This window comes from Arachis stenosperma, chromosome 4, assembly GCF_014773155.1.
Source record: "Arachis stenosperma cultivar V10309 chromosome 4, arast.V10309.gnm1.PFL2, whole genome shotgun sequence".
NCBI lineage: Eukaryota > Viridiplantae > Streptophyta > Magnoliopsida > Fabales > Fabaceae > Arachis > Arachis stenosperma.
In genome coordinates this window covers 91,837,910-91,853,372 of record NC_080380.1, presented here as the reverse complement: position 1 = coordinate 91,853,372, position 15,463 = coordinate 91,837,910, and the positions used below count along the sequence as shown (strand labels likewise).

The following is a 15,463-nucleotide window of genomic DNA, read 5'->3' as shown; positions in this document are numbered from 1 at the left end:
AGAGCAACAAAGACAAGGAAGAGACATAGACGAGCTCAAAAGCACTCCATAAGATCTTCAAGAGGAAGAACAAGCCGCCATCACTAAGGTGGACCCGTTCTTTAATTTCCTTATTCTTTATTTTCTGTTTTTCAAATTTTTATGCTTTATGTTTATCTATGTTTGTGTCTTTAGTACATGATCATTAGTGTCTTAGTGTCTATGCCTTAAAGTTATAAATGTCCTATAAATCCATCACCTTTCTTAGATGAAAAATGTTTTTAATCACAAAAGAACAAGAAGTACAGGATTTCGAATTCATCTTTGAAACTAGTTGAATTAGTTTGATGTGGTGACAATACCTTTTGTTTTCTGAATGAATGCTTGAACAGTGCATATGTCTTTTGAATTTGTTGTTCATGAATTTTAAAATTGTTGGCTCTTGAAAGAATGATGAAAAAGGAGACATGTTACTGAGGATCTGAAAAAATCATAAAAATGATTCTTGAAGCAAGAAAAAGCAGTGAATTCAAAAAAAAAAAGAGAGCAAGCAGAAAAAGCCAATAGCCCTTTAAACCAAAAGGCAAGGATAATAAAAAGGGATCAAAGGCTTTGAGCATCAGTGGATAGGAGGGCCTACAAGAATAATATCCTGGCCTAAGCGGCAAAACCAAGCTGTCCCTAACCATGTGCTTGTGGCGTGAAGGTGTCAAGTGAAAACTTGAGACTGAGCTGTTAAAGTCGTGATCCAAAGCAAAAAGAGTGTGCTTAAGAACCCTGGACACCTCTAATTGAGGACTCTAGCAAAGCTGAGTCACAATCTGAAAAGGTTCACCCAGTTATGTGTCTGTGGCATGTATGTATCCGGTGGTAATACTGGAAAACAGAGTGCTTTGGGCCACGGCCAAGACTCATAAAGTAGCTGTGTTCAAGAATCAACATACTATACTAGGAGAATTAACAACACTATCTGAATTCTGAGTTCCTATGGATGCCAGTCATTCTAAACTTCAAAGGATAAAGTGAGATGCCAAAACTGTTCAGAGGTAAAAAGCTACTAGTCCTGCTCATCTAATTGGAGCTAAGTTTCATTGATAATTTGGAATTTATAGTATATTCTCTTCTTTTTATCCTGTTTGATTTTTAGTTGCTTGGGGACAAGCAACAATTTAAGTTTGGTGTTGTGATGAGCGGATAATTTATACGCTTTTCGGCATTATTTTTAGTATATTTTTAGTATGTTTTAGTTAGTTTTTATTATGTTTTTATTAGTTTTTAATTAAAAATCATATTTCTGGACTTTACTATGAGTTTGTGTGTTTTTCTGTGATTTCAGGTATTTTCTGGCTGAAATTGAGAGACCTGAGCAAAAATCTGATTCAGAGGCTGAAAAAGGACTGCAGATGCTGTTGGATTCTGACCTCCCTGCACTCGAAGTGAATTTTCTGGAGCTACAGAAGCCTAATTGGCGCGCTTTTAATTGCGTTGGAAAGTAGACATCCTGGGCTTTCCATCAATGTATAATAGTTCATACTTTGCTCGAGATTTGATGGCCCAAACCGGCGTTGCAAATCAGCTTCAGAATTTACGGTGTTTAACGCTGGAACTGGCACAAAAGTTGGAGTTAAACGCCCAAACTGGCACAAAAGCTAGCGTTTAACTCCAGGAAAAGTCTCTACACATGAAAGCTTCAATGCTCAGCTCAAGCACACACCAAGTGGACCCCGGAAGTGGATTTTTACGTCATTTACTCATTTCTGTATATCCTAGGTTACTGATTCACTATAAATAGGATCTTTTGACATTGTATCTTTACCTCATGACACTTTACACGTTTCATATTGTACCTTCTACGGCATGAGTCTCTAAACCCCATGGTTGGGGGTGAGGAGCTCTGCTGTGTCTTGATGGATTAATGCAATTACTACTGTTTTTCATTCAAACACGCTTGTTTCCATTCTAAGATATCACTTGCTCCTCAACTTGATGAATGTGATGATCCGTGACACTCATCATCATTCTCACCAATGAACGTGTGCCTAACAACCACCTCCGTTCTACTTTAGATTGAGTGGATATCTCTTGGATTCTTTAGCCGGAATCTTCGTGGTATAAGCTAGAATATATTGGCGGCCATTCTTGAGGATCCGGAAGGTCTAAACCTTGTCTGTGGTATTCTGAGTAGGATTCAGGGATTGAATGACTGTGACGAGCTTCAAACTCGCGATTGTGGGGCGTTAGTGACAGACATAAAAGAATCACTGGATTCTATTCCGACATGATCGAGAACCGACAGATGAATAGCCGTGCTGTGACAGAGCGCATTGAACATTTTCACTGAGAGGATCGGAGGTAGCCATTGGCAATGGTGAAACCCTATATACAGCTTGTCATGGAAGGAGCCTTGCGTGTATGAAGAAGAAGACAGTAAGAAAGCAGAGATTCAGAAGATAGAGTATCTCCAAAACCTCAACCTGTTCTCCATTACTGCAAAACAAGTATTTATTTCATGTTCTTCTACTTTTTACAATTAAACCTGAGAATTATTGATCTCCTGACTAAGAGTTACAAGATAATCATAGCTTGCTTCAAGCCGACAATCTCCGTGGGATCGACCCTTACTCACGTAAGGTATTACTTGGACGACCCAATGCACTTGCTGGTTAGTTGTGCGGAATTGCAAAAGTGTGATTGCAATTTCGTGCACCAGTAGATTTAGAGGTTGGTCTATGAGGATGCACCATAGTAGAACGGCCATGTCTGCAGTGAAGGAGGACTCATGAGTGCTCGGAAAGACGTAATGGGACATAATCTGTGCCCATACGTGAGCCTCTAAGGTGAGTGCGGAAGCCGATATTCCCTTAGGACGGGAGCGATGGTATCCAAAAATCCATTTGCTGCCAGGTTGTGCGATAACTCTGAGAACAGCGTCCCAGTCAAATTTGTACGCCTGGCACTTGCGTGCGGCTTCTTGAAATGCGTCCAATCCTTTTGGGGGAGGGGAAGATCTAAGGCTCACTGAATGGGCTCTTCTGTAATGGGAACTTGCTTCTGATGGACATAAACAGACTACAGGGTTGGTAGGTGGAAATTGGAGTAGAACTCAACTACCCAAGAAAGATTAACATGTCGTGGCTGTCTTTGTAGGAATCCCCAATGTCTTTGTGCAATTTGCGGCTCAATAATTTCGGCAGTACGAGGTGGAAGGATAAGAAGGTGTTCGTTGTTGTAATGCCGAGCAGCCAGAATGGGGAACATCTACTCACAGTAGCGATTGGGAAAACGTGCAGTGTCCTTTGCTGGGAAGGCTTTCTCCTTTTCATCGACCTTTACAATCCTTTTAATTCTTTTTGTTGAGGGCTTAACTACAGTTGAAGATGGCTCTGCCACTAATGCTCTTTTAGTTCCTTTCCTTGCTGTGAATTTGGGGGTAGCTTTCTCCTTGCCTTTCTTGGTGGCTATCCTGAAAGGAAACGAGGAGAGACATGAATAATGCAAGGGTTATAGTAAGGAAAAGAACGGAAAAGGTGGTAATCAATACACAGGAATGGATAATGATGTGAACACATGGTCATGACTACATGTGACAAATCAACAACGAAAATATAGCAAGTGCATGTGATGACAGTTAAATGCAAGGTGTTTATTGGCATGTTGGCAAGGGCATGAGTAGCATAGATCAAGCATTCAATGTCCAAGTTAGATTACCAAGTCTTTCAAAGTAACAATATGCTTGTAATAACAATTATATTTAATTAATAAAATATAAGAAGGGTTTTGTGAAAAGCAGGCATTTAGAGTAGTAGATGGAAAGAAATCTAAAAATAGTGCAAAATGCCATATGGGCATTTTCACAAACACATAGCATGCATGTCAAATAAGGTATGAAAAAAATATTAATTTTGAACATGCAAGTAACCTGATGAGCGGATAATTTGTACGCTTTTTGGCATTGTTTTTAGTATGTTTTTAGTAGTTTTAATTGAGTTCTTAATATATTTTTATTAGTTTTTAATTAAAATTCACTTTTCTGGATTTCACTATGAGTTTGTGTGTTTTTCTGCGATTTCAGGTATTTTCTGGCTGAAATTGAGGGACCTGAGCAAAAATCTGATCCAGAGACTGAAAAGGACTGCAGATGCTGTTGGATTCTGACCTCCCTGCACTCGAAGTGGATTTTCTGGAGCTACAGAAGCCCAATTGGCGCGCTCTCAACGGCGTTGGAAAGTAGACATCCTGGGCTTTCCAGCAATATATGATAGTCCATACTTTGCCCAAGATTTGATGGCCCAAACCGGCGTTCAAAGTCACCTACAGAAATTCCAGCGTTAAACGCCGGAACTGGCACCTGATTGGGAGTTAAACGCCCAAACTGGCATAAAAGCTGGCGTTTAACTCCAAGACAAGTCTCTACACGAAAATGCTTCATTGCTCAGCCCAAGCACACACCAAGTGGGCCCGGAAGTGGATTTCTATGTCATTTACTCATCTTTGTACACCTTATGCTACTAGTTTTCTATAAGTAGGACCTTTTACTATTGTATTTGAGATCTTCTGATCTTTAGAACCTTTTCTTTAGATCTTTTGATCACTTTGGGAGGCTGGCCATTCGGCCATGCCTAGACCTTGTTCTTATGTATTTTCAACGGTGGAGTTTCTACACACCATAGATTAAGGTGTGGAGCTCTGCTGTACCTCGAGTATTAATGCAATTACTATTGTTCTTCTATTCAATTCCGCTTGTTCTTTGTCCAAGATATCACTTGTTATTCAACTTGATGAAGGTGATGATTGACACTCATCATCATTCTCACCTATGAACAAGGTGACTGACAACCATTCTTGTTCTACAAGCATTCGAGGCTTGGTGAATATCTCTTGGATTTCTGATTGCATGATGCATGGTTGATCGCCTGACAACCGAGTGCTCGCCTGACAAACGAGCCAGCCATTCCGTGAGATCAGAGTCTTCGTGGTATAGGCAAGAACTGATGGCGGCATTCAAGAGAATCCGGAAGGTCTAACCTTGTCTTGGTATTCTGAGTAGGATTCAATGATTGAATGACTGTGACGTGCTTCAAACTCCGAAAGGCGGGGCGTTAGTGACAGACGCAAAAGAATCACTGGATTCTATTCCGGCCGGACCGAGAACCGACAGATGATAGCCTATGCTGTGACAGAGCATCAGGACGTATTTCCAATGAAAGGATGGGAGGTAGCCATTGACAACGGTGAAACCCTACACAAGCTTGCCATGGAAAGGAGTAAGAAGGATTGGATGAAGACAGTAGGAAAGCAGAGAGACAGAAGGGAAGGCATCTTCATACGCTTGTCTGAAGCTCTTACACCAATGATATACATAAGTATCCCTATCTTTATCTTTTATGTTATTTTCGTTCATCACCATACCCATTTGAGTCTGCCTGACTGAGATTTACAAGATGACCATAGCTTGCTTCATACCACCAATCTCCGTGGGATCGACCCTTACTCGCGTAAGGTTTATTACTTGGACGACCCAGTGCACTTGCTGGTTAGTTGTGCGAAGTTGTGTTTATGCCATGGTATTGAGCACCAAGTCTTTGGAGCCATTACTAGGGATTGTTTGTGTTTTGAAAAGTATTGATCACAATTTCGTGCACCAAGTTTTTGGCGCCGTTGCCGGGGATTGTTCTTGTGTATGGACAACTGACGGTTCATCTTGTTGCTTAGATTAGGAATTTATTTTTTTTCGAAATTCTTGAAGATGAATTCTAGAGTTTCATGATGATTTGCTGAAATCTGGCTGGCTGTAAGGCCATGTCTAATTTCATTGGACCGAGGTTTCAACTTATCATCACAAGAGCTTGTTGATCTTGCTTGTGGAGCAGAGATCTGCTAAGGCTTGGCTGGCTGTGAAGCCATGTCTAATTCCTGGACCGGAGTCTTAGACTAGCATTGCACTGATTCCTGGAATTCTCATTAAGAATTTTGATGTTTTCACTTAATTTTCGAAAAACACAAAAAAAATTAGAAAATCATAAAAACCAAAAATATTTCTTGCTTGAGTCTAGTGTCTCATCTTAAGTTTGGTGTCAATTGCATGCATTCATTCTTGTGTCTTAAGGATCTTCAAGTAATTCTTGATGATTTCTTACTCTGATCTTTGAATTCTCTTGACTTGAGTGTTTATGTGTCTCATGTAGTGTCAGTAGTATACAAACTGCTAAGTTTGGTGTCTTGCATGCATTGTTATTTGATTCTTGTTGCATTTTGATTATTAAAAATCCAAAAATATTTTTAATTTGTGTCTTTTCAAGTCAATAATACAGAGAATTGAAGATTCAGAACATACTGCAGAGGAATTATACAGAAAAAGCTGGGCATTTGAAAATGCCCAGTGAAGAAGGCAGACTGGCGTTTAAACGCCAGCCAGGGTACCTGGTTGGGCGTTTAACGCCCAAAAAGGGTGCATTTTGGGCGTTAAACACCAGAATGGATACCATTCTGGGCGTTTAACGCCAGGATGGTGCTAGGGGGAAGATTTTGTTTTCAAAATCAATTTTTTCAAGTTTTCAAAGTTTTTCAAAATCAAATCTTTTTCAAATCATATCTTTTCAATCAAATGTTTTCAAAATCAATTTCTTTCCTTTTTCAAAGATACTTACTAACAATTAATGATTTGATTGAACATTTTTTGCCTTTTCTGTTGAGGAAGGTTTTATGTTTGAATCATATCTTTCTTGTTAGGCAAGTCATTTATTTTTAAAATCAAATCTTTTTAAAAATGTTTTTCAAATCATATCTTCTCAATCACATTTTTTAAAACCAATCATATCTTCCTAATCACATCTTTTTCAAATAAGTTTTCAATCAAATCTTTTTAACTTCTAATTTCAAATCCTTTTTCAAAAATCACTTGATTTCTTTTCCACTTTTGTTTTCGAAAATCAATTAGTGTTTTTCAAAAATGTTTTTCAAAATATTTTAATTAATTTTCGAAAAAATTACTTCCCTCCTTCCCACATCCTTCTATTTATGGAGTACCACTCCCTCTCAATGCACAATTCGAACCTTAGTTAATTAAAGTTCGAATTCTTCTTCTCCTTCTTCTTTCTATTTCTCTTTTCCTCTGACACCTCAAGGAATCTCTATACTGTGACATAGAGGATTCCACATTTTCTTGTTCTCTTCTCTTTCATATGAGCAGGAGCAGAGACAAAGGCATTTTTGTTGAAGCTGACCCTGAACCCGAAAGGACCTTGAAGAGAAAGCTAAGAGAAGCCAAAGCACAACTCTCTTTAGAGGACCTGACCGAATTCTTCAAAGAAGAAGAAGACATGGCAGCCGAAAACAACAATAATGCAAACAATGCAAGGAAGGTGCTGGGTGACTTTACTGCACCTACTCCTGATTTTTATGGGAGAAGCATCTCTATCCCTGCCATTGGAGCAAACAACTTTGAGCTTAAGCCTCAATTAGTTTCTCTAATGCAACAGAATTGCAAGTTCCATGGACTTCCAATGGAAGATCCTCATCAGTTCTTAGCTGAATTCTTGCAAATCTGTGACACAGTCACGACTAATGGGGTTGACCCTGAGGTCTATAGACTGATGCTATTCCCTTTTGCTGTAAGAGACAGAGCTAGAATATGGTTGGACTCTCAACCTAAAGAAAGCCTGGACTCTTGGGAAAAGCTAGTCAATGCCTTCTTGGCAAAGTTCTTTCCACCCCAAAGATGGAGTAAGCTTAGAGTGGAAGTCCAAACCTTCAGACAGAAGGATGGAGAATCCCTCTATGAAGCTTGGGAAAGATACAAACAATTAATCAGAAAATGTCCTTCTGACATGCTTTCTGAATGGAGCATCATAGGTATTTTCTATGATGGTCTCTCTGAACTGTCCAAGATGTCTTTGGATAGCTCTGCTGGAGGATCTCTTCATCTGAAGAAGACGCCTACAGAAGCTCAAGAGCTCATTGAAATGGTTGCAAATAACCAATTCATGTACACTTCTGAAAGGAATCCTGTGAACAATGGGACAAGTCAGAAGAAAGGAGTTCTTGAGATTGATGCTCTAAATGCCATATTGGCTCAGAACAAAATATTGACTCAACAAGTCAATTTGATTTCTCAAAGTCTGTCTGGAATGCAAAATGCACCAAGCAGTACTAAGGAGGCTTCATCTGAGAAAGAAGCTTATGATCCTGAGAACCCTTCAATGGAAGAGGTGAATTACCTAGGAGAACCCTATGGTAACACCTATAATTCTTCATGGAGAAATCACCCAAATCTCTCATGGAAGAATCAAGAGAGACCTCAACAAGGTTTCAATAATAATGGTGGAAGAAACAGGTTTAACAATGGCAAACCTTTTCCATCATCTTCTCAGCAACAGACAGAGAATCCTAAGCAGAACCCCTCTGACTTAGCAACCATGGTCTCTGATCTAATTAAAACCACTCAAAGTTTCATGAATGAAACAAGGTCCTCCATTAGAAATTTGGAAGGACAAGTGGGACAGCTGAGCAAGAAAGTTACTGAACTCCCTCCAAGTACTCTCCCAAGCAACACAGAAGAAAATCCAAAAGGAGAGTGCAAAGCCATCAATATGGCCGAATTTGGAGAGGATAGAGAGGAAGTGAACGCCACTGAGGAAGACCTCAATGGGTGTGCACTAGCCTCCAACGAGTTCCCCAATGAGGAACCATGGGAATCTGGGACTCAAAATGAGACCATAGAGATTCCATTGGACTTACTTCTGCCTTTCATGAGCTCTGATGAGTATTCTTCCTCTGAAGAGGATGAGTATGTCACTGAAGAGCAAGTTGCTAAATACCTTGGAGCAATCATGAAGCTAAATGACAAGTTATTTGGAAATGAGACTTGGGAGAATGAACCTCCTTTGCTCACCAAAGAGCTGGATGACTTGTCTAGGCAGAAATTACCTCAAAAGAGACAAGATCCTGGGAAGTTTTCCATACCTTGTACCATAGGCACCATGACCTTCAAGAAGGCTCTGTGTGACTTAGGGTCAAGTGTAACCTCATGCCTCTCTCAGTAATGGAGAAGCTAAGGATCTTTGAGGTACAAGCTGCAAAAATCTCACTAGAGATGGCAGACAACTCCAGAAAACAAGCTTATGGACTTGTAGAGAATGTTTTGGTTATGATTGAAGACCATTACATCCCTACTGATTTCATAGTCCTAGAGACTGGGAGGTGCATGGATGAAACCATCATCCTTGGCAGACCCTTCCTAGCCACAGCAAAGGCTGTGATTGATGTTGATGGAGGTGAACTGATCATTCAAGTGAATGAAGAATCCTTTGTGTTTAAGGCTCAAGGATATCCCTCTGTCACCATAGAGATGGAGCATGAAGAGCTTCTCTCAAATCAGAGTCAAGAAGAGCCCCCACAGTCAAACTCTAAGTTTGGTGTTGGGAGGCCACAACCAAACTCTAAGTTTGGTGTTGAACCCCCACATTCAAACTCTAAGTTTGGTGTTGGGAGGTTCCAACATTGCTCTGAGTATCTGTGAGGCTCCATGAGAGCCCTCTGTCAAGCTACTGACATTAAAGAAGCGCTTGTTGGGAGGCAACCCAATGATTATAATTTATATAGTTTCTTTTGTTATTTTATGTTTTTTGTAGGTTGATGATCATAAGAAGTCACAAAATCCATTGAAAAAGCAAAAACAAAATGAAAAACAGGAAGAAAAACAGCACACCCTGGAGGAAGATGTTGCTAGCGTTCAAACGCCAGTAAACCTAGCAGTTGGGCGTTTAACGCCCAGTCTGGCACCATTCTGGGCTTTTAACGCCAGAAAGGGGCACCAGACTGGCGTTAAACGCCAGAAAAGGGCAAGAACCTGGCGTTAAACGCCAGGAATGGGCACCAGCCCGGCGTTTAACGCCAGAAATGGCTCAAAACGTGATTTTGAGCAACATTTGGTGCAGGGATGACTTTTCCTTGACACCACAGGATCTGTGGACCCCACAGGATCCCCACCAACCCCACCACCACTCTCTCTTCTTCCCCCATTCACCAATCACCTCAATACCTCTTCCCCAAAACCCCTTCACCTATCAAATCCCATCTTTCTCTTCACCACTCACATCCATCCTTCATAAAACCCCACCAACCTCACCCTTCAAATTCAAACCACTTTCCCTCCCAAACACACCCAATATGGCCGAACCCCATCTCCCCTCTCTCCTATAAATACCCTTCTTCACTCCTTCATTTTCACACAACCAAAACACCACTTCTCCCCCTCTTTGGCCGAATACACCACCATCTCCCTCTTCCTCATTTCTTCTTCTTCTACTCTCTTCTTTCTTCTTTTGCTCGAGGACGAGCAAACATTTTAAGTTTGGTGTGGTAAAAGCGTTGCTTTTTCGTTTTTCCATAACCATTATGGCATCCAAGGCCGGAGAAACCTCTAGAAAGAGGAAAGGGAAGGCAAAAGCTTCCACCTCCGAGTCATGGAAGATGGATAGGTTCATCTCAAGGGTGCATCAAGACCACTTCTATGAAGTTGTGGCCTTGAAGAAGGTGATCCCCGAGGTCCCCTTTTTACTCAAAAAGGGTGAATATCCGGAGATCCGCCATGAGATCCAAAGAAGAGGTTGGGAAGTACTTACCAACCCCATTCAACAAGTTGGAATCTTGATGGTTCAAGAGTTCTATGCCAATGCATGGATCACCAAGAGCCATGATCAAAGTATGAACCCGGATCCAAAGAATTATCTTACTATGGTTCGGGGGAAATACTTGGATTTTAGTCCGGAAAGTGTGAGGGTGGCGTTCAACTTGCCTATGATGCAAGGAGATGAACATCCTTACACAAGAAGGGTCAACTTTGATCAAAGGTTGGACCAAGTCCTCACAATCATATGTGAAGAGGGCGCACAATGGAAGAGAGATTCAAGAGGCAAGCCGGTTCAATTGAGAAGGCATGACCTCAAACCCGTGGCTAGAGGATGGTTGGAGTTTATCCAACGCTCAATCATTCCCACTAGCAACCGGTCCGAAGTTACTTTAGACCGGGCCATCATGATCCATAGCATCATGATTGGAGAAGAAGTGGAAGTTCATGAGGTTATAGCCCAAGAACTCTACAAGGTAGCGGATAAGTCCTCTACCTTGGCAAGGTTAGCCTTTCCTCACCTCATTTGTCACCTCTGTTATTCAGTTGGAGTTGACATAGAGGGAGACATCACCATTGATGAGGATAAGCCCATTACCAAGAAAAGGATGGAGCACACAAGAGACCCCTCTCATCATGAGATCCCTGAGATGCCTCAAGGGATGCACTTTCCTCCACAAAACTATTGGGAGCAACTAAACACCTCCCTAGGAGAATTGAGTTCCAACATGGGACAACTAAGGGTGGAGCACCAAGAACACTCCATTCTCCTCCATGAAATAAGAGAAGATCAAAGAATCATGAGAGAGGAGCAACAAAGGCAAGGAAGAGACATTGAGGAGCTCAAGCACTCCATAGGACCTTCAAGAGGAAGGAAGAGCCGCCATCACTAAAGGTGGACCCGTTCCTTGATTTCCTTGTTCTTTATTCTTCTGTTTTTCGAATTTTAGTGCTTATGTTTATCCATGTTTGTGTCTTATGATCATTAGTGTCTTAGTGTCTATGCCTTAAAGTTATGAATGTCCTATGAATCCATCACCTTTCTTAAATAAAAACGTGCTTAATTGAAAAGAACAAGAATTGCATGAATTTTGAATTTTATAACAGTTTAATTATTTTGATGTGGTGGCAACACTTTTGTTCTCTGAATGTATGCTTGAACAGTGCATATGTCTTTTGAATTTGTGGTTCATGAATGTTGGCTCTTGAAAGAATGACGAAAAAGGAGACATGTTACTGAGGATCTGAAAAATCATAAAAATGATTCTTGAAGCAAGAAAAAGCAGTGAACACAAAAAAAAAGAGAAGCAAAAAGCAAACGAAAAAAAAAGGAGAAAAAAGGAAAGAGAAAGAAAGAAATAAAGTTGTGATCCAAGGCAATAAGAGTGTGCTTAAGAACCCTGGACACCTCTAATTGGGGACTTTAGCAAAGCTGAGTCACAATCTGAAAAGGTTCACCCAATTATGTGTCTGTGGCATGTATGTATCCGGTGGTAATACTGGAAGACAGAGTGCTTTGGGCCACAGCCAAGACTCAATAAAGTAGCTGTGTTCAAGAATCATCATACTTAACTAGGAGAATCAATAACACTATCTGGATTCTGAGTTCCTAAAGAAGCCAATCATTCTGAGTTCCAAAGGATAAAGTGAGATGCCAAAACTATTCAGAGGCAAAAAGCTAAAAGCCCCGCTCATCTAATTAATACTGATCTTCATAGATGTTTTTGGAGTTCATTGCATATTCTCTTCTTTTTATCTTATTTGATCTTTAGTTGCTTGTGGACAAGCAACAATTTAAGTTTGGTGTTGTGATGAGCGGATAATTTGTACGCTTTTTGGCATTGTTTTTAGTATGTTTTTAGTAGTTTTAATTGAGTTCTTAATATATTTTTATTAGTTTTTAATTAAAATTCACTTTTCTGGATTTCACTATGAGTTTGTGTGTTTTTCTGCGATTTCAGGTATTTTCTGGCTGAAATTGAGGGACCTGAGCAAAAATCTGATCCAGAGACTGAAAAGGACTGCAGATGCTGTTGGATTCTGACCTCCCTGCACTCGAAGTGGATTTTCTGGAGCTACAGAAGCCCAATTGGCGCGCTCTCAACGGCGTTGGAAAGTAGACATCCTGGGCTTTCCAGCAATATATGATAGTCCATACTTTGCCCAAGATTTGATGGCCCAAACCGGCGTTCAAAGTCACCTACAGAAATTCCAGCGTTAAACGCCGGAACTGGCACCTGATTGGGAGTTAAACGCCCAAATTGGCATAAAAGCTGGCGTTTAACTCCAAGACAAGTCTCTACACGAAAATGCTTCATTGCTCAGCCCAAGCACACACCAAGTGGGCCCGGAAGTAGATTTCTATGTCATTTACTCATCTTTGTACACCTTAGGCTACTAGTTTTCTATAAGTAGGACCTTTTACTATTGTATTTGAGATCTTCTGATCTTTGGAACCTTTTCTTTAGATCTTTTGATCACTTTGGGAGGCTGGCCATTCGGCCATGCCTAGACCTTGTTCTTATGTATTTTCAACGGTGGAGTTTCTACACACCATAGATTAAGGTGTGGAGCTCTGCTGTACCTCGAGTATTAATGCAATTACTATTGTTCTTCTATTCAATTCCGCTTGTTCTTTGTCCAAGATATCACTTGTTATTCAACTTGATGAAGGTGATGATTGACACTCATCATCATTCTCACCTATGAACAAGGTGACTGACAACCATTCTTGTTCTACAAGCATTCGAGGCTTGGTGAATATCTCTTGGATTTCTGATTGCATGATGCATGGTTGATCGCCTGACAACCGAGTGCTCGCCTGACAAACGAGCCAGCCATTCCGTGAGATCAGAGTCTTCGTGGTATAGGCAAGAACTGATGGCGGCATTCAAGAGAATCCGGAAGGTCTAACCTTGTCTGTGGTATTCTGAGTAGGATTCAATGATTGAATGACTGTGACGTGCTTCAAACTCCGAAAGGCGGGGCGTTAGTGACAGACGCAAAAGAATCACTGGATTCTATTCCGGCCGGACCGAGAACCGACAGATGGATAGCCTATGCTGTGACAGAGCATCAGGGACGTATTTCCAATGAAAGGATGGGAGGTAGCCATTGACAACGGTGAAACCCTACACAAGCTTGCCATGGAAAGGAGTAAGAAGGATTGGATGAAGACAGTAGGAAAGCAGAGAGACAGAAGGGAAGGCATCTTCATACGCTTGTCTGAAGCTCTTACACCAATGATATACATAAGTATCCCTATCTTTATCTTTTATGTTATTTTCGTTCATCACCATACCCATTTGAGTCTGCCTGACTGAGATTTACAAGATGACCATAGCTTGCTTCATACCACCAATCTCCGTGGGATCAACCCTTACTCGCGTAAGGTTTATTACTTGGACGACCCAGTGCACTTGCTGGTTAGTTGTGCGAAGTTGTGTTTATGCCATGGTATTGAGCACCAAGTCTTTGGAGCCATTACTAGGGATTGTTTGTGTTTTGAAAAGTATTGATCACAATTTCGTGCACCATAACCCTTATAAAAATAATATATAACTGTTAAATAAGTCCTAAACAATTCACAAGCAACATATAAAAATAATGACCCAAATAAATCTCCAACACCAATAGGAGGAAGAAGAAAGAAAAAGAAAACATGGGTAGGGAAAGTAGAAAGAGAAAAAAAGAAAACATGAAAATAAGAAGAAGAATGAAAAAGTAGGGAGAGAAGAAGAGAAGAAAAACCTTGATAATGGTGGTGGAAAAGAGGGAGTAGAAGGGAGAAAGAAGGGAGAGAGAAGGAAGGGGGGAAAAGAAATAAGATTGGGGGAAGAAAAGATGAGACAATCTGGCAGATTTGAATGAGTTGGGCAGCGCAAGCGACGCGGGCGCATGGTGCACGCGGTCGCGTGGAAGGCCCTTGAAAGAAATGACGCGGACGTGTCGATCACGCGGACGCGTGATATTGATGAATGGATTTTTGACGGTTTAGAATTTCACTAATGAAATCTCATTGTAAAGTATAGTTTCTAAACCAACAATAACCCTTTCATACAAAAAGTTGTTTGTCACAAGTACAAACCCCTAAATTTATAAACCGAAGTATTGGACCTCGGGTCGTTCTCCCTAGGAATTACAATAAAGTGTCTTGTTATTGGTTATGAGTTATTTTGGGGTTTTGGATAAGAAGCATGAAAAGTAAATGGCAATGAAAATAAACTAACAACTATAAAAGGCTCTTGGCAAGGTATGAAAATTAGAAGTCCTATCCTAGTTATCCTTCTCAATTGTGATGAGAATTGTTCATTGCTACCACTTAGTTAACCTCTAACCATGGAGGGAAGTCAAGTGGATGAATCAATTTGATTCCTCAAGTTCTAATCAACTCCTAAAGGAATGACTAGCTTTAGAGACATTCAAATCAATTAGCAACTTCTAATTATCAATCAACAAGGGAATTAGATAACTAAAGAGTCACTAATTACTCTACCTAGGCCAAGAGGAACAAAATCTACACTAGGATTCAACCAAGCATTTCATCAAACACTTGGAAGGCACAAAAGGAAAGCATAGTAAATCAACAACAAGAATGAAATCTAACAACAATTATTACAAAGAATTTAACAACAACAATCAAGGAAATCACAATTATCATGAATTACCTCAAGCATTATTGAAAGAAAACAAATGAACAACAATCTATCCAAAACAAAATGAAGAATTACAATTATTAAAGTACATAACTAGAAAGAGGAAGAGGGGAAGATTAGAACTTGATGAAGGAAAAGTGAATTGAAGCATGAATTAAACCTAGATCTAAGAGGAGAGATTAACCTAATCCTAATCCTAGAG

At 40.4% G+C, this 15,463-nt stretch overlaps 1 non-coding gene across 1 annotated transcript; it reads right to left on the bottom strand.

Annotated features, from left to right (window-relative positions):
* Positions 1 to 7,703: 7,703 nt before the first annotated feature.
* LOC130978667 (small nucleolar RNA R71) lies at positions 7,704 to 7,811 on the bottom strand. Its single transcript, XR_009086286.1, has one exon. It is a non-coding gene; the product is annotated as a small nucleolar RNA R71 (small nucleolar RNA).
* Between the last annotated feature and the right edge of the window lie 7,652 nt (positions 7,812 to 15,463).